The 19,612-nt window shown below is 43.2% G+C and overlaps 1 protein-coding gene and 1 pseudogene across 2 annotated transcripts in view; one reads left to right on the top strand and one right to left on the bottom strand.

The window, feature by feature from the left end:
- The window catches only part of ARHGAP15 (Rho GTPase activating protein 15), a 911,406-nt gene that overhangs the window by 747,016 nt on the left and 144,778 nt on the right, over positions 1-19,612 (top strand). The gene's annotated exons all lie outside the window — the stretch shown is intronic.
- Positions 2,072-2,190, bottom strand: LOC141101956 (5S ribosomal RNA; annotated as a pseudogene).

Here is a 19,612-nt window from a genome sequence, read left to right as displayed (position 1 = left end):
CGATCCTCTGGCCAAAAGAACCAAAGGAATATGGCTGTTTTTGTAAAAACAGACCATTCAAATCCCACGGCGACAAGGGAGACTTACCTGGCAGAATTAAACATGACACCCCTTGGATAAAAAGCCCAGACTAAGGAATGAGAGGCAAGTGGCCTCTGAAAAAAAAGAAATATTGATAAGGCCGAGAACTGACCCTTGATGTGCTCAAGGCCAGTTTCATTTCTACCCCTAACTGTAGAAAGGCGAGACTTCTGCCACTGGCATACCTTTGAGGATGCCAACTCATGGATGCACACCAGGAAACATACGTCTTCCAGGCTCTGTGATAAACGAGCCTGGAGGCCGGCCCCCTAGCATTAAGTAGAGTAGAGAGAACTGGACCTGAAAGCCCCCGACTTTTCAGGATGTAGGTATCAACAGTCAAACCATCCAATTTAGATTCCGTAAGGAAGGATGGACTACTAGTCCCTGCGAGAGCAGGTCTGGGCATAGTGGAAGAATCCACAATCTTCCTACCACCATCTTTACGATTCCTGTATACCAAGGCCTTCTGGGCCAGGCTGGAGCCACCAGAATAACAGGTTACTTCCTCGCCCCGATCCTGTGAAGAAGACGCGGAAGGAGCGGAACCGGGGAAAACACCTAGGTCAGAGAGAACTGATCCCAAAGAATTATCATTGTGTCTGTTCCACATGCTAGTGGACCCTTTGTTCCTGACAAAAAAATCGTCCGGCTTCATGTTGAAACTGGAGGCTAGAAGATCTACATCCGGAACACCCCATTTCTGGCATAAAGGCTGAAATATGGAGGGGTGCAGAGACCATTCTCCTGGACACAGCTGCTGGTGGCTTAGATAATCCGCCTGCCAAATTTCCATCCTTGGAATGAGGGCTGCAGATAGGCAAGGAACATGCCTCTCTGTCCTGCCTCTCTGGGCATTCGGACTACTGGTGCCTGCTTGATTGATATAGGTCACTGCTGTAGCATTGTCGGATTGTATCCAGACAATACAGCCTTGTGACCTGTAAGTCCAGGCCCCGAGGGCCAAACGTACTGAATCTCCAGAATGTTGACGAGCAGGAAACTTTCGGTTTGGACCACTTTCCTTGGAGCGAAAGCTCTTCTAGGACTGCACCCCAGCCTATAAGGCTGGTATCCGTAGTTACCACCTGGTGACTGGAATACCTATAGCACGTGTGCTATGGAACGGGCACCTTGCAAGCAAGCATGCATCTCTGAATGTGTAATGCAAGATTACACATCATGTATCCAGGTAGACACGTATTCCTATGTGAACATAAGGAATCCTGTATAATTAAGGAGGCTAAATTAACATGCCTTATTATGCAACCGTGCAAATCTAGGTAATCATGCAACCTTAGGCGATCATGCATTCTTATGTGATTCAGCATCTTTTATGCGACCAAACATTCTATGCATTATAAGCAAGTGAGACCAAGGACTCTTGTGTGATCAAGCACCCCTGTGCGATCCAGCATCTTTATGCAATTAAGCATCTTTATGCGATTTTTAGGCATTTCTGAAAAAAATTAGCTTCTCCGCGTGACCAAGTATCCTTGCGTAATCAAAGACTCTTGTGAGATCAAGCACCCCTGTGTGATCCAGCATCTTTATGCAATCAAGCATCTTTATGCGTTTTTAGGCATTTCTGTAAAACAAGCCTCTTTGCGTGAGCAAGTATCCCTGGGCAAACAAGGACTCTTGTAGGGTCAAGCACTCTTGTGCGATCCCGTATCTTTATGCAAACAGGCATTTATGCATTTTTAGGCAATTATGCAATTTTAGGCATTCATGCGATTTTAGGCATTTCTGCGCAAATAAGCACTTAACGACCAAGCATTCTCCTGTGACTATGTAAGTCCACTACAAACAGAAAAAAACATGTATCTCTATGTGTATTACATGTTCTGCCACATGCATCTGGTACATTCCAATACTCAGGTAATTTATGCAAATATGTGGACTGATAAAAAGGAAGTTATCCTCTGCTGACGTGCGTTCCCGCACTCACGTGTTTAGCTGTTTGTGTTAGCAACAATGTGCACAGAACCGTGTACCGCACCTGGTATTCCCAGGCGGTCTCCCATCCAGGTACTAACCAGGCCTGACCTTGCTTAGCCTCTGAGATCAGATGAGATCGGGCGTTTTCAGGGTGATGTGGCTGTAGGTATCTCAGCAGTTGTGCGTTTGGCTAGTTTGTAAGCAAGCACTTGCATGAGGACCTTGTGGAGGTTCTACACCTCTTTGTAGTAATGGACGGACTTGGAAAGGTACACGAAACCTATGGGAATTTAAGAAAAAAAAGCAAGTAGAAGACAGAGGCTTCAGCCGTCTGGGCTGAGGGTAAGTTATATGCAGCCCGAATCTCTGTAAAAGATTGCAGCTAGAGCTCCAGAGCTTGTGAGGCCTCTGATACCTCCGCCTCGTCAGATTGCACCTGTTCCCTTTCCCCTGATGGTTATCTTTCATCATCAGATTGTTGATCCTCTTGATTGAGGATTTAGGGCAGGGGAAGGGTAACTACCCCAATTTCTGCCCTCTTGTGACGATGCTGCGATTTAAGCAGCTAACTTCTCCTGTACACCACACACTGCAAATGCAAACAACCATCTTAAAAAGACCAATGCAGGGCTGCTGCAAGCCTGACAGGGGCAATGGCTCATCCTGTGCGGCTGCCTCCAGTCTTTCAGGGAGGGATAGAACCCTTAGATCTAGGCTGTGATTTCTTACTGGCTCTTTACCTGCCCCTGAAGCCCTCTTACGGGGAAGTGCAAGTGGAAGTGTCCTTCGCGCTGTTGACGAGTAATAGTGAAAATGTGTAGAAGGTGACAAAAAAATGCTGATAGGTAATATTAACAATTATTTTTGTGTGATGATGTCTTGTAAAGACAGCAGCAAAATCAACAAGTGTTCACATTACACTTCAATAAAATAGTAAAGGTGGGAGGATCTCGCGCATAAAATCTATTCACACATATAGTAAAATAATAAAAAATTGATAAACGAAATTGGTGAAAATGCTGTGAAAAAAATAAACATAAAATATCACACTAATCCATATGAATGGATACAAAACTAAAGTGAACTATATTTAGTATTTATGTATCGAAAATAAAGTTCATAAAGTGAACAAGTGTATGACTGAATTTGACGGTGTAGCTTCGTAAGTAAGCTGGAATCAAATTTAATAAATAGATGGATGAAAGTTCATATAGATCTTCACGCAAAATATCCAAATAGCATTAGGCTCTCAGAACTCTCACCTTAAAACCGATATATTCAGGCATCTTTAGGTGTCTTATATTGGGGCTGCATTGTGCATCTCAGTGGTGTTCAGGCATTCTCATCTGTTAATGGTGGCTTAGTTCTTTTCCTTCCTGTTCTTCATAAAATGGATGTGCCTATTAGGACAAATTCCACCAAGGCTCAACCAGCCCGGTGGAAAAAAGAGGGGAAAGAAGAAAGCCTCCAATGGTATAGTATGGATAATGAATGAATATGAATAAACAAGCTTTATTTAGGGCTAAAAGTGGTCTCTTACATTTAAAAACAGTTAAAATCGCATGTACAGAAGGATCGGCGCTTGAGGCGCCTCCTTACGTGACTTCCAGTTTACGTTTGCTCTCCGCCACGCCCTACGTGTTACGTCACTGCTCGTGACTTCATCTTACGGGGAGACATAGTCCTAAGCTGACAAAAGCAGAGGTACTAGTATAAGTGCAGTCACTGTTGTGCCTAGTCTTACAACATTATTATTAGCTTAGTCTGCACAACCTGATGCCGAGTAGGTGTCTTAGATATGCCTGGATCCGAACCCACCGAGATGCTTACTGCCCACAGCTCTGTGTCCCACTGCTTACAGGGCTCTGGCGTCCTGGGCCTTTAAAAACATCCGCCTCACTTCTGCACACTGATGCGCTGTGCACACTGCACGTGCACGAAAACAATCAACCACGCCCCCCCATGTTCCGCGCTGTAAAAGCACGCCCCCTGCGCGCATGCGCGCATGTAGGACCAACATGGCGGCAGCCGGGGGCGAGGGGGGGAGAAAGGAGACAACTGGAGGACTACATGGGACCCTCTAGACTTCGTGGGATCCCCCCTTTCAGATCATGTGGCAGATCACAGACCAGTTTCACTGAGCGTTTACCCTGGAAGGCATGTAAGTAAACACCAGTTATGTCTCTCACTCCCTCTAGTGGTGGAAAACAGGTAAGACATGCAAACTACTGATAGAAGATAATGCATAAGGTGTATAGTTAGGATTGTCTTCACTTACCTTATCCCCGCCGCAGGACTGCTGAGAACAGACAGATCCAACCTTCACCCATCATGGCGGGTAACGTTGTGCCAACCTTCAGGATTCTGGGTTCCTACTTACAGGATCCTCTTCCCTGGACCTGTAGAAGACTCTGCCAGAAACTTTTCGTGCAACTTTTAATTTGTGCCCCAAAGTGCTGGATCCCAGAGCCCGGTCCTCAAAGAAAGACATTACAGGCTAAACCTCGTTTCCTCCTTTACAAGACCTGGGTACCATCCATCTTAGGCGTTTTTATTGGCCCGAGGCATGGATTCCGTATTCCGTATTGTATAGTTCCTAGGCCCCCGCAGAGACCATCAAACAGAGCTTTCTTCTTAGCTCTTTAAATTGCCGGTAAATAACATTTCCCTGCCAACTTGGTTTTCATTGAAAAAAATGGAATGAGGTCCACCCTTCTTAACATATTACTGTACAGACCAGACCCTTAAGCTATCTGGTATGTATTTTGGGGGACCTTTGAACACTCCCCATGTCCTGTATATAAAAAAGCCTGCAGAGAAATGTAAATTACCAGCATTTTTTTTCCTTTATAAAATTACACTTTGGCTGCAGTACATCCTACAGCAAAAATGATGAAAAGAAAAACAAATTGTGTGGGGTTTCTTATCCTTAATGAGAGTCTGGTATGGATTTAAAGAGGGACCCTATGAAAAAAAAAAATGAAAAAAATGCTGTGAAGTCCCCACATCTGATGTGGATTTTAAGGGGTACCAAAAAAACAAACAAATATATGATGTGGGGCCCCCCAAAAAATCCATATCAAACCCTTATCTGTGCATGCAGCCTTGCTGGTCAGGAATGAGGGGTGGGAGGTGAGCATGTATGCCCCCCCTCCCAAACCATACCAGCCAACACATCCTCAACATTGGGAGGGTACTTTAACAAGTAGGACCTGCCTTGCAAAGCACCTTGTCCCCATGTTTATGTTTCTCTAAAACTCTGGCCCAGTGGGTCCCAGTTTGGGGGTGAAGGGCATGCCAGAATCTGGAAGCTCCCTTTAAAAATGAGAAGGGCTCCCCAGATAACTCCCTCACCCTGCGGGAATGAGTAAGGGGTACTCTAGACAAGGGTACTCTAGAAGGCCTCCTGGGGATACCCACTCAATAGGTCAGCCCAAGGAACATACATACAAAGTGAAAAGTGTACACTATAAGCACATTCCCCCGCAGAGCACAAAAAGTCTGTTCTCTTACCTCCTCCTGGATAGCCCCCTCGCCATGTCGGGTGACTATCTGGCCCAATGCCTATCCTTTGTTCAATAATCACTCCAGTCCCTGCACACAAGTTCTTTGATAGTATCCCTGGAGATAAGGATAACACCACTGTTCTTTCTTGTAACATTACTGAACTTGTGAAAGAGTAGCCTATTGATCCAGAGATCAGGCAAATATTCGAACATGGCAAACCACAGTTCCAACATCAATTCCTCATGGGTTTCTGAGAATCACTAGTTGGTAATGGATTATGTGGTAGCATCTTCCAACAATTAAAGTCTCAGTCTTGTAATTCAATATCAGGTCATTAAAAGTCATAGGGGAACACAGTCCCCAGTCCACTGTCACACACTTATGCCCCGTACACACGGTCAGATTTTCCGATGGAAAATGTGTGATAGGACCTTGTTGTCGGAAATTCTGACAGTGTGAAGGCTCCATCACACATTTTCCATCGGATTTTCCGACACACAAAGTTTGAGAGCAGGATATAAAATTTTCTGACAACAAAATCCGTTGTCGGAAATTCCGATCGTGTGTATACAAATCCGACGGACAAAGTGCCACGCATGCTCAGAATAAATAAAGAGATGAAAGCTATTGGCTACTGCCCCGTTTATAGTCCCGACGTACGTGTTTTACGTCACCGCGTTTAGAATGATCGTATTTTCCGACAACTTTGTGTGACCGTGAGTATGCAAGACAAGTTTGAGCCAACATCCGTCTGAAAAAATCCTAGGATTTTGTTGTCGGAATGTCTGAACAAAGTCCAACCGTGTGTACGGGGCATTACATGCCAAGGCTAGTTGTCCTACAGTTCTTCTCTCTCTTCTATCATCCAGCAACCAGTGTGAAACATAGAAACACAGAAACATAGAAGAGCAATAGGAAAGAAAAGACCAAGTGGTCATTGAGTCTGCCCCATTTCCCTTTTTTTCTGAGTATAGATGTATGTTTTTCTCAAGCATGCATTCTTTTTGCGATTGGAAGAACATTTCTTGGATAGAAAGTTGGAAAGGGGCCAAATTGCTCCCCTTTATGCACATTGTTGAAATATTGTAGGTTCAGGGTACTTTGCCATAAAAAGTTGTCAACTGACTGTGCGCAGCTTCCTATGTCTACCAGATGGGCATAAAGGTGCATCAGCTAAGGGTATTTTCATGTTTTCTTGAGCATTTTAGGTGAGGAAAACACATGTGAATACTTGCCCTGGTTTCATAATGGAGCAGTTTGCATTGGTGCTCAAAGCAAACCTGGCCTTTGCGTATGCATTAATGCCATTCTGTTCAATTGTCAGTTGCAAAGAAGTACTTCTAGGTATGGAGTACTAGTACTTCTAGGTATGGAGGTCCATGTGGCAGACTTTGGTGACTTTTTTCCTGTGAGAGCAATTTTTGTTTGTTCCAGTGTTGTCACATGGGTGTGGGAAGAAACCTCAGCCTCATGTCACTTCCGAATGGAAAGTTTGAGATTAAGTGATGTTAAGAGTCGGTTCACACGGGGGCGACTTGTCAGGCGACCTAGCCGCCTGACAAGTCGCCTCCCGTTCTGTACAATGGAACCGTTCTAATCGGAGCGACGCAAGCCGATCCGACTTAGAAGAAAGGTTCCTGTACTACTTTGGGGGCAACTTGCATAGACTTCTATACAGAAGTCGTCTTGCAAGTCGCCGCGGCAGTCGTGTGCAGGTCGCCTCGGTGAGGCGACCTGCAAGTCGTGCCGCTTCTAATGTGAACCGGCGCTCAAGCTTTTGTTTTTGTTTGTTTCTTTAAATAACAAACATGTTATACTTACCTGCTCTGTGCAGTGTTTTTGCACAGAACAGCTCCGATCCTCTTCTCTTCAGGTCCCCCACCGGCGTTCCTGGCTCCTCCCCCTCGAGCAGTGCCCCCACAGAAAGCTGCTTGCCCTGGGGGCACCGCTGTGTGCTTGCTCCCGAACCACTGCTCCATGCCTACATAATGCACATAAACCTGCAGCTCAGCCCCCCCTGTTTTCTCCTCATTGGTTTACTGGCTGTGATTGACAGAAGTTGGAGCCAGTGGGCTCCTGCTGCTGTCTAAGCCAATGAGGAGGTAGAGTCCCCATACAGCCAAGGCTATCGTGAACATCGCTGGATCAGAGGGGTTTCAGGTAAGTATTGCACACAGGAGGTTTTACCTTCAGCGTTTAGAACCAGTTTACTAAGGGCTGTTGTCAATCTCTTCTGGCAGTTGAATGGAGCGGTGGGGGGAGAAAGAAAGGTTATAATTTGCAACTAGGAAGGGAACATTAACTGCTTGCCGACCAGCCGCCGTCCTTATACTGCGGCAGGTCGGCATGATCCTGCGAGCCGTCATAGCTATACGTCGACAGCAGGCACGCACGCCGCAGCACTGCAAGGGTTCCGATGCTCGTGGCCGACGGACGCGATGACCGCCGGCCATGAGCTATTGCGTGCACGAGAGGCAGAACAGGGGCGTGTGTGTGAAAGATCAGGAGTTCCTAATAGCTAGGAATCATGATCTGTAATTTCCTCTAGGTCAGTCCCCTCCCCCCACAGTTAGAACACACACATAGAGAACACAGTTAACCCCGTAATCTCCCCCTAATGTTAACCCCTTCCCTGCCAGTGACATTCTTACAGTAATCAGTGCATTTTTATAGCACTGATCGCTGTATAAATGTCAATGGTCCCAAAAATGTGTCAAAAAGTGTCTGATGTGTCCGCCGTAATGTCGCAGTCCCGATAAAAAATCGCAGATCACCGCATTTACTAATAAAAAAAATTATAATAATAAAAATGCTATAAATCTATCCCCTGTTTTGTAGAAGCTATAGCTTTTGCGCAAACCAATCAATATACGCTTATTGCGATTTTTATTACCAAAAATATGTAGAAGAATACATATCGGCCTAAACTGAGAAAAAATTATTTATTTATTTTTTTTTTTAAATGGGGATATTTATTATAGCAAAAAGTACAAAATATTGTGTTTTTTTCAAAATTGTCGCTCTTTTTTGTTTATAGCGCAAAAAATAAAAACCGCAGAGATGATCAAATACCACCAAAAGAAAGCTCTATTTATAGGAAAAAAAGGACATCAATTTTGTTTGGGTGCAGTGCCTCACGACCGCGCAATTGTCAGTTAAAGCGACGCAGTGCAGAATTGCTAAAAATGGCCTGGTCATTCAGCAGCCAAATCTTCCGGGGCTGAAGTGGTTAAAGTGAACCTGTTGCTTTGCGCTGCATAACCAAAATGGAGGTTCACTGTGTTCTGCAGAAGCTTGGGTGCACTTTCCATAGAGCGCAGTGGTAGGCGCTCTAATAGGACCACATCACCTTGCTGAAACCACACTTTAAACACTGTAGATGCACAAATTTGAGTAGCATATAAATAGTAGACAAAACACTAGGAAACTAATTCCAGATTAATTGGACAATTTACAACTTTTTACAATCTTAAGAACAAATAGCCCGTTAAAGTTGTTCCACCTCTTTAAAAATAATAGAGCTGTAAAAATGATACTTCTGCCTAGTTTGTTTTTTTTTTGCCATTTTATTGCTTTTAGTTTTTCCTTTCCTATCTTAAACAGCGTTTACATCAGAGATTATTTTCCTGTGGTTGGTAAGCATTGAGTGATATCGGTGCGGCACAATTATTGCCTGGAATAGTCTGTAACTTTGACAAATTCACCTCCAAATATCATCAAGCGAGCTCGGGAAAATTGCTTTTATGATCTAGTCAGGATCTTTGGGCGGTATTAAAAAAAAAAAACCCCACTGAACTCTGTAGATGGATAGTGTTTCTCTTTTGTTCAACTGTAACATAATATTACGTTGTGTGATTATTGTTCTTGGAGTTTACTGTGAAATAGAATGCCACTGTATTTGTTTTATCCTCTTATGTTTGGATTCTGTTTAGTAAAGTTTTTGCTGTTTTTTTTATTTTTTATGTATCCATTGATTTCAAAGATCACTGCCAATGACATTCTTCACATAGGTATTTAAAGGGACCCTATTACCAACCTAAAGAATCGCAAGTAAAAAAAATGAAAAAACAAGTATTTTAAATGCTTGTGTTTTTTTTATTTCTTTCTATAAATTAATTTTTCATTCACTTGCAATGTGTCTTTGAATTTGCTAAAAAAAAAATGACTTCTTCGGGAGGAGTGCATTTTCTAATACAACCCCCTCCCTCCTTGCGCAGTATAGCCCTCTCTTCTTCTGGGAGTGTCTAATTAATGTCTGTGATGGCCCAGCTCCTCTATCTCTCACCTCCCTACAACCTTAATATAGCTGATTTTGGAGAAGCTGACATACACTATATTCTCAAAAGTATTGGGATGCCTGCCTTTACACATGAACTTTAATGGCATCCCAGTCTTAGTCCGTAGGGTTCAATATTGAGTTGGCCCACCCTTTGCAGCTATAACAGCCTCAACTCTTCTGGGAAGGCTTTCCACAAGGTTTAGGAGTGTGTCTATGGGAATGTTTGACCATTCTTCCAGAAGCGTATTTGTGAGGTCAGGCACTGATGTTGGATGAGAAGGCCTGGATCACACTCTCCGCTCTAATTCATCCCAAAGGTGTTCCATCGGGTTGAGTTCAGGACTCTGTGCAGGCCAGTCAAATTCCTCCACCCCAAACTCGCTCATCCATGTCTTTATGGATCTTGCTTTGTGCACTGGTCCAAATCATTTGGTGGAGGGGGGATTATGGCGTGGGGTTATTTTTCAGGGGTTGGGCTTGGCCCCTTAGTCCCAGTGAAGGGAACTCTTAAGGTGTCAGCATACCAAGACATTATGGACAATATCATGCTCCCAACTTTGTGGGAACAGTTTGGGGATGGCCATTTCCTTTTCCAACATGACTGCGCACCAGTGCACAAAGCAAGGTCCATAAAGACATGGATGAACGAGTTTGAGGTGGAGAAACTTGACTGGCCTGCAGAGAGTCCTGACCTCAACCCGATAGAGCACCTTTGGGATAAATTCGAGCGGAGACTGTGAGCCAGGCCTTCCCGTCCAACATCAGTGCTGTCAGGAACCATGAGACAGAAGTGCAGTAAAATCACACTGTTTATAAATAATAAAGGTAGAAGGTAAATAGTAAAGTGATTGGATACCTAGAATTGGCGCCCTATGAATGATGAAAATGCAAATGAAGCTTCCCCTTAAAGGTGAACAAGTCACAAAAAAGTTGGAAAAAATATATAAAAGGTGGCGCTAAGCATATACCAGTGAATATACAGTATATATTTGAACCAAAATTATGAACATATATCACTGCAAAAACACATATATTGTTGCTCAATGGAAAGGTGGCAACTCACCACAGGTGTTTGACCACTTTTTAAGGTAGGTCAAATTGCGCATTTTGAATAACAAATAACAAATTGATTCCCACTGCCAAAACCACTCCACTCCAATGGACCCTCCGGATGAAGCTAGGGCATAAAAATTGACTCCACAGGAGATGAGAGAGAAAGTCTCATAGTGTAGTATATTTAATGAAATGTAAAATAAATGACAAAGTAGTAGGTTGCACTCACATGTAAAAGTGCCTGCCTGGCACTAGGGAAAACAGTGTGTGCGGATCTGGCTGGTTCCTAACACAGTAGCGTGCATTCCATGTCCCGCTCATAGGGATAAAGCTTGGTGTGGGATGACAAATCAGGACCAGGAAGTGACAAATCCTCTGCTCCGACGTACGTTTCTGACGTCTTCAGGAATCAATTTGTTATTCCAAATGCACAATTTGACCTACCTTAAAAAGTGGTCAAGCACGTGTGGTGGAAGAACTAGAAGCTTAATTTAAAAGCATTTTTTTTGGCGTTGGGAACACCATCACTAATGGACTTTTTAGCTTGCTATATGTTCAACAATATATGTGTTTTTTTTGCAGTGATATATGTTAATGATTTTGGTTCATGATATATACTGTATATTCACTTGTATATGCTTAGCACCACCTTTTATACATTTTTTCCAACTAAAAGGTAAATAGAGCAAATGTAGTCAAAACATAGCCAGAGTTTGGAAACCGGAACGGATAGTCAGACAAGCCAGGACGTCAGGGAGCTAGGGATCTGCGTACTTCAGAACAGGTCAGTAGATCAGGAAACCGGAGAATCAGCATAGTGGAACAGCAAGCAGGATCTGGAACCAGAAGGGAAGTCAGCCAAGCAAGTCTTTAACCGGAACACAGGAGAGGATCTCTTGATATGTTTGACCAAGGGGAAAGCAGAGATGATCTGGACTGAACGGCTTAAGTAACCAGCAGGACTGATGAACAGGATATCATCACCAGGTGAGTCAGTGTAGAATGATTGGAGGTGACAATTAACCGACAGCTGAATGGCCTGCTCAGAGAAGGAAGGGCTGAGCCCAAGGACTGGTTGGCTCATTCTGCAGCCCTATCAGACTGCTGGTGATACGCAGATGAGAAAGAAAGCTGAATTCCCAACTGTGCACAAAAGGCTCACCAGAACCGGGACACAAACTGACTGACTGATCTGTCCGAGACGATCACCTTGGGTAGCCCATGTAAGCGAAAGATCTTCCGAGCAAAAATGGAAGCCAGTTCCTTAGACGTGGGCAACTTCTTAAGTGACATACAATGAGACATTTTCGAAAACTGGACCTCATTGTTCAACGCACCCTCTGCTGCCAGAGTACGGAAGTCAATGGCTTAATCGGCAACAGTTCTCGTACTCTGTTTGATGGACATGAGGCTTTTGGCAGCAGAAGTGGAGCGTGCAGGAACATCAAATACCCTTTTAAAGGAAGCCACAAACTCTGGGTAACCACTCGGAACAATGGGTTTCTTATAGAGGTAATACTCGAGGCAGGTGCCTGCACAGAGACTGGATCAGCAGCAGGGACGGCCTGCAACACAGGTTGTACCGGGGCAGCCACAGTAAGAGATTCCAGGTGAGCCGTGTGACTCAGGAACATCTGTAACAATATGGCAAACTGATCCATGCGGTGATCCTGTTCATCCAATCTCGAAAAAATGTTACCAACAAGTGGATTAACTGCATCTTCTAAATTCTTGGCCATTGCCTACTATCAGGAACCATGAAACACACTGAGACAGAAGTGCAGTAAATTCACACTATTTATAAATAATAACTGTAAAAGGTAAATAGAGCAAACGTAGTCAAAACATAGAGTTCAAAAACCAGAAAGGATAGTCAGACAAGCCAGGACGTCAGGGAGCCAGGGGTCCGCATACTTCAGAACGGGCAAGGAGATCAGGAAACCGGAGAATCAACGTAGTGAAACAGCAAGCAGGATCTGGAACCAGAAGGGATGTCAGCCAAGCAAGTCTTTAACGGGAACACATGAGCGAGTCTCTTGATATATAGTCTCGGAACGGCTTACATAACCAGCAGGACTGACAAACAGGATATCATCTCCACGTGAGTCAGTGTGGAAAGATTGGAGCTGGCAATTAACTGACAGCTGAACGGCCTGTTCAGAGAAGGAAGGGCTGAGCCCAGCCCTGACAAGTGCCTGACCTCACAAATACGCTTCTGGAAGAATGGTCAAATATTGCCATAGACACACTCCTAAACCTTGTGGACAGCCTTCCCAGAAGAGTTGAAGCTGTTATAGCTGTAAAGGGTGGGCCAATTCAATATTAAACCCTACGGATTAAGACTGGGATACCATTAAAGTTCATGTGCATGTGACAATATAGTGTAAATACAATGGAGTCATATATAAGTGACAGCTCTGAGTCTGCTGCAGCTGCTAACATAGCATCCAAGATGGTGGCACCCAGTAGCAGTATCAGGAATTTTGGATCTCTATACAAGGAAGGCTTTTATTTAAAGATAAATAATATGCATGAAATATATTAAATGTGCATAAACGTCTATAGGAAGTTCTTTTGTTGAAATCATTATCTAGGGGCAGAGTCTCTTTAAGAATCATATTTATATTATATGGAGCCAACATGTATTGTATGTATGAATACGTGTGAAGCACTAACCCCCGAAGGAGCTGCTGAATAGATTTGGGCTTACCGTTACCATCTTCACAGTGTTCATCATAGGGGTCCCATAGTAAATATTCAATTGAAGACACTGACTCCAACACTTAGTCCTTTTTTCAAGTTTTATTGAAGAAACAAAATATGCAATAGCAGGGTAGAGGGTGAAAGGGATTCAGGTACCTTGAATTTTGCGGTTAGAGGTAATTCCTATATCCAGTGAGCAGCAGCTCCACAGCTGGATTTAGCAACCACCAGATAGGTCTCTCTCACCAACCTAGCAGCCGATGCGATGCTCAGACACGGTCTCTGCCACAGACCTGACAATCGTGAATACACTGCTTACGGTACTTGACACGGTCTGTGCCACAGACCTGACAATCTTGAATAAACTGATTGCTGTGCTTGATCCCAGATGCGTCTCCGACTGAGTTCCCATGCTCTTCTCAAGATACCAGCCTTATGCTCGGTCCTCTCCTGAAGAGTCCTCCCCTGGTTGCTACAGTCCCTTGCTTCTTCCCGCAGGCCAGACAGCAAAGAGACCATCCTATGGACCAATAGGCCAATAAAACTTTGGGCCTTCTTCTAGTAGCTGGGCCTTGGGTCCGCCGACTCCAAGGCAGAATTTTAGGCAGCAGCAATTCCCCCAGGCCAGGAGGGCCATGAGGTCAGGAAGCGCGAACAACCCCTAAAAAATGGTGTCTGCTCCTTAAATACTCCTACCCAGAATGCACACGGATGAACCACTCCCACCAAACTGTCTCTGAGCAAAGAGTATTCAATATCTCCAACCAGACTGTATTTACAACATCCACCAATGGTAACAGCACCACCCATGTTTGGATGGAAATTTGCACAGTCCAGCCAAACTGGTACAGGAACCAGTAACTTTAGGTAATAATAAGCTGAGCCGAACTGTAGCTTCAACTAACTTCAATTTGAAAAGAATAGCGTCTGCTCTTCAGGAGCAGGGCGCTACACGTGCATATGTTGACTGACATACAGTATCTAAGGTATGTACATCTAATAGTCCCCGTCCCTGAAAAAGCATGCAGTCTAATACTCTATTAGATATAAAACCAAATACAATTTAGGACAGCCTTTTTTAACTTTTTTAATACAGAGGAACCCTTGAAATACGTTTCATGTCTCAGGGAACTCCTGCTAAATTAATACATCTCTAGCTCATAGTATCTCTGCATGGTCAGTAAGTTGTTGTAAATAAAATAATGCTTAAAAAAATAAATTGAATAAAGAATGTAGAGTACCTGGCACACAGAACACCCCCCTACTCTATAAGAAAAAAAAATGTTTGAGTAACAATCATGAAATGGAACAAAAAATAATAATGGCTGGAAAAGAATCGCCAAATCAAACCCATCCTGCAGCGATAGATGTTTCAGGGGCTGTGGTCAGCGTGGAGATGAACTATATATCTGGTGGTCCTGCCCCGTTTGGTGCGATTCTGGTCAAGGGTTTTCGGTCTTCTGTCAACTCTCTTCCATATTTCCTCCCGCAAGGATGCCAAATTGGCCTTACTCCACTGCCCGATTCTGGGCCTCTTCTCCTATCAGCAGAAGTTGGCCACCTATTTGTTTATCGCTGCGAAGCGTACAATAGCAAGGGCCTGGAAGAAGCCGGCTGTCTCGTTTGTGGAGGTGAAGAGCATCTTAACGACTCCCATGATTAATTAGAAGATGTCTAGTATACTTCATGATTCCCACGCTAAGTTCCTCAAGGTTTGGGGCCCGTGGTGGTCCTATGCTCTTCCCACTTTACATCCGACCAGCCTAGGCCTCGCTAACTGACCTCCTCTACCCTCCCGACCTGGGGGTACCCTTTTCCTTTCCCTACCCACCAATCTTCCTGCTCTGCACTCCCTTTCTTTCTCTGTCTTTCCTTCTCCTCCCTTGTGTCCCCCCATCACCACCTAGCCCCCCCCCCCTTTTTAATTTTTCTCTCTTTCTCTCTCTTATTTGTCTTTCCCATTTCCCATTGGTCCTTTTTTTGTGTTTTCTCATTTTTGTTCTTTGTTTTATGACCCCGATTTTAGTTTTGTTTTCCAAATTTTGGTGGACTACTCCACGTCTTAACCTTTGAGCAATTAAGCTCAGTTACCCTATATTGACCCCTGGCCTCGGCCGCAGGGCCGTTGATGTTTGATAATTCCCATCAGAATGCCTTTAAGGTAGAACTAATGTTGTGCACAAAAAAGTAGGTAGAGGGTAAACAACTAGTCACCAGTATTGACCGCGGTCTCCCTGAATATAATATTTTCCTCATTACTTACTTTCCATGCCTTCTTCTGCACTTTGTGGGTGAAGGAGAGCATCTTGGAAGGGAAGCAGGGCTTTGCTTCCTCATGTCACAGCTACTTCTCAGGTGACTGGTGATCTGATGACTGCTGAAGGAACATCTAAGAAACAGAAGGATAGGTGGGGAAAGCACAATCTACTGAATGGATGAAACAGAAGCAGGGAGATCCTTGAAATATAGGTCCTCAGGTACAGCTTTCTCTTTAGCGAAGAGAACAGTGAGCAGCACAGTCGTGACATCACAAAATCTCACTCAAAATCTTGTTTGATTAACAGTTTACAGTAGCAGTATTGCATTGCATCGCATTGCAAATAGATAGTTATGCAGCTCAAGGCACTGCTGTTTTTCAGGAGGAATTCAAGACAAAGAGTAAATATTTCATGGTATTGCTTAGATACAACTAACATTTATAGATATGCAAAAAAAGAGTTCAGTGTGTGGCACTCACCATTTCAAAATAAATTCATTCTACCATTGCTAAGGTTTCAGTACTGGAAATGTTTCAACAATTTTGACATTTTGATGACATATATGAGAAGCCAAGAAGAGTCAGTAGCTCTCAACACTACTCAGGACCCTACTAATAATCATTCAAAATGGACACACAAACGTCAATCTAAATACAAATATATCATCTAAATCTTTCCTTGACGACAGATTGTTGAGGCTTTTCTTTTTGGACCAGACTCCCTCTTTAATTTTACCATGCTTATCTATTTTGTATAAATAAAATAAAATAAAACAGAACAAAATAAATTACCAAGAAAAAAATACAACCATAAAACAAACAAGCCACTCTTTCAATATAATCAGTGTTTACAAAATCAAATTAATTTTAATGCTTATTTACCTTTTTGGTAGGAAAAAAAAGCGATAATCTTTAGAGTCATTAGCAGTATTTCTGGAATTTGCCCGTGAAAAGTTAATCATTTAGATTCATTTATGGGGAGCTTAAAATTCTAATCACGGAAGGTGCCAAATGTTATACCTAATGCTCCTACGGCGAATGGGCTTCGAAATACCAACATTTTGTTCTTCTCTATGACTTCTGCGCGGACCAGAGTCACTCGCTGCCTGGTGGCTCTGAGAGAATGCTCGTTTAGCATCACTCATAAAAACCCAATTCATCAATGTGAGCATAATTTGCTCTGAACGGGAAAGCTCACAAAAGGGTGAATTTGTAAGATAGACAGGTGGTCCGAGATCCCTCTCTGATACTGAATGATATGAATAATAGATTCTGCTATGTGTATGCCAAGACTTGAGTTGTAAACACAGCTGCCTCCTTTCCCGTCCAGAATAACAGCTTTGAGAATGGAAGCACAGGAACCTCGGCATCCACCTGAGGACTCGGGCTGAATTCACAAAACAGAACACTGACGCACTGTCACATACAACGCGACTTGGAAAAAACAAACCCATAAAACGCATCATGCTCACTGGGCCATATATTAACTCTGGTTTTTCTGAACTCAACCAATTAATAGCTTGACAAACACGTCTAAACTAATGGCTGCGTCGTTAAACAGAAGCACAGGCAGAGTTGATACAGAAGCTATGATACAAAGCGCCGTGCAAGAGGGATGTCATTAAATTGTAGAATTTTGAAAAAAAAAAAGACTAAGATTTGGATGCTGCAAAAACATACATAAAAACAACAAAAAAGATCAAAAGATGAAAAAGCTACCTGGTTCTGAATGTGAGCTGCAACCAATTTCTATATGTAAATATTTCCTACAGAAAAACATTTTTACATATATACTGTATGTGACTGTGATTAACTTAATTAAAAAAAAAAATCTAGTACTAATGTTTAATTGTGTCCCAACCAGTATCTTACATTTTTTAACTAAGCCACACCTGTAAAAAATAAGAATTTACAAACTCCCTTTTTTCCTGCTGTGTATGGCAAACTCCACTTTTACCTTGAGAAATCTTAATGTGAAAACCAACACTTTCAGGAGTGTCAATCTTCTGGGTTCCCCACAGCGTTGCCCCCAACCCCCCCCCCCACTGGTTCACATTACACCTCTATCCTTTAATGAATGTTGTTTGGAGGCAGAAATCAATAAGATCTGCTGGTTACCCAAGAGATCGAAATTTTCAGAAATGTTAGTTCTCCTATGGACTTCACATGAGGATTTATCAAGTTTAGGTATGGCAATTTTTACATTGTTGCACTGGTCCACCTTGTAAGTATGTATGTGCCATACCTGTGTGATCACTGTGGAAGCTGGAAATCAATGTAATAGGCACCCCTTCTACAGTGATCTTCACTAGCTTTGGCTTCCCGTGCCAGGTGGCTGTCCTGCTGCATTGTGACCACAGGAGGTCGCATGTTCTGCCTTAGGTGCCATTCAGGGAACACCTTTCAGTTTCAAAGTGTTCTATAATTGGATGGGGTGAAGAGGTGGGGCAGTGACATCACAATGTTTCTCTGAATAGTGCCCATGCTGAGTAGGGGACCTTCTGTGTTTATTAAGCAGCAGGGAAACCATTTGGCATGGGACTCAGAAGCTAGTAGCAATCACTGTAAAAGAGGTGCTTACTACAGTGATTTCCAGCTTCCACTGGGATCCCATAGATATAGCACATACATACTTACATCAGTTGCAGCTGGACCAATATAACTACTGTATGTAAAAATGGCCATACCTAAACTTGAGCTTTAAAGAAAGCCGTTACATAGAGAAAAATGCAGACTGCCATTGCTGAATTCCTTCTGAAAATTTTAATTGCCTCACTGCCTCTGGAATCAATACTTTGATGATGATGATGCAGCCATAAATATCAGAGTAAAGTGAAAGCTCCAGATCTGCATACTTTAAAGTTCTGGTGTCAAACCTGTGGCCTGAGGGCTGCATGTGGCTGTTTGCCATTTTTATGTGGTCCTCAGGGCCCCTGCAGACACTAATCTGTTTCCCTATTTCCCTGTTATAGCAGTGATCTCTAGCAGTCTCGTGTAATGTGGCCCTAGCTTATGACTCTCTTAAAGCATGTTCCCAGTCTCCAACAACTCCTATATCATGCTCACAGTCTCTTAAAGCATGTTCCCAGTCTCCAACAACTCCTATATCATGCTCACAGTCTCTGGCTGCATGTTCACAGTCTCTGACCATGACTCTCTTGTATTGTGTCAATAGTCTGACCATCTTTTGTATTATGCTTGAAGTCTCTAACCATCTCTTGTATTATGCCCACGGTCTCTGACCATCCCCTGTATCATGCCTGCAGTCTCTGACTATCTCTTGTATGATGCCCATAATCTTTGACTATGTGCTGTTGTTTATCTGCTGTTTTTAAAATGAAAATTACATTAATTTAATTTTATGTTTGGCAATTTGGTGATGTCAAGGGATGCAGTTGAGCCCCTCCATATCAAGAAAGTTGACCACTACCTGCTTTAAAGTATTAATGCCTTTGAATCTGTATAACAGCCAGGAAACAAGTAAAACAAAGCCAAACTGGTTTTCTTTTAAGCAGTAAAGCAAATTGCATTCACTAATATACAGGAGCAACTAGAGGGAATTGCTGGATATGTATTTACTTTCAGGTAAAAGAAAATTTAAAAGGCCATATGTACCAAAATCTAAGCTAGCACTTAACATCTTCGCCCAGGATTTGGGATCCTCGGCATTTGGGATCCTCAAGATCCTCAGCATTTCAGGATCTTGCTAGAAGGCCTACAATGTAACCCTCGCCTTGGTGCTGTGGGAGTAAGTTTGGGTGTAAGGTACTTGTAAATATATAATAATACTT

Source organism: Aquarana catesbeiana, linkage group LG06, assembly GCF_042186555.1.
Source record: "Aquarana catesbeiana isolate 2022-GZ linkage group LG06, ASM4218655v1, whole genome shotgun sequence".
NCBI lineage: Eukaryota > Metazoa > Chordata > Amphibia > Anura > Ranidae > Aquarana > Aquarana catesbeiana.
Note: the sequence above shows the minus strand (reverse complement) of the source record. Positions and strands in the feature narration are given on the sequence as shown.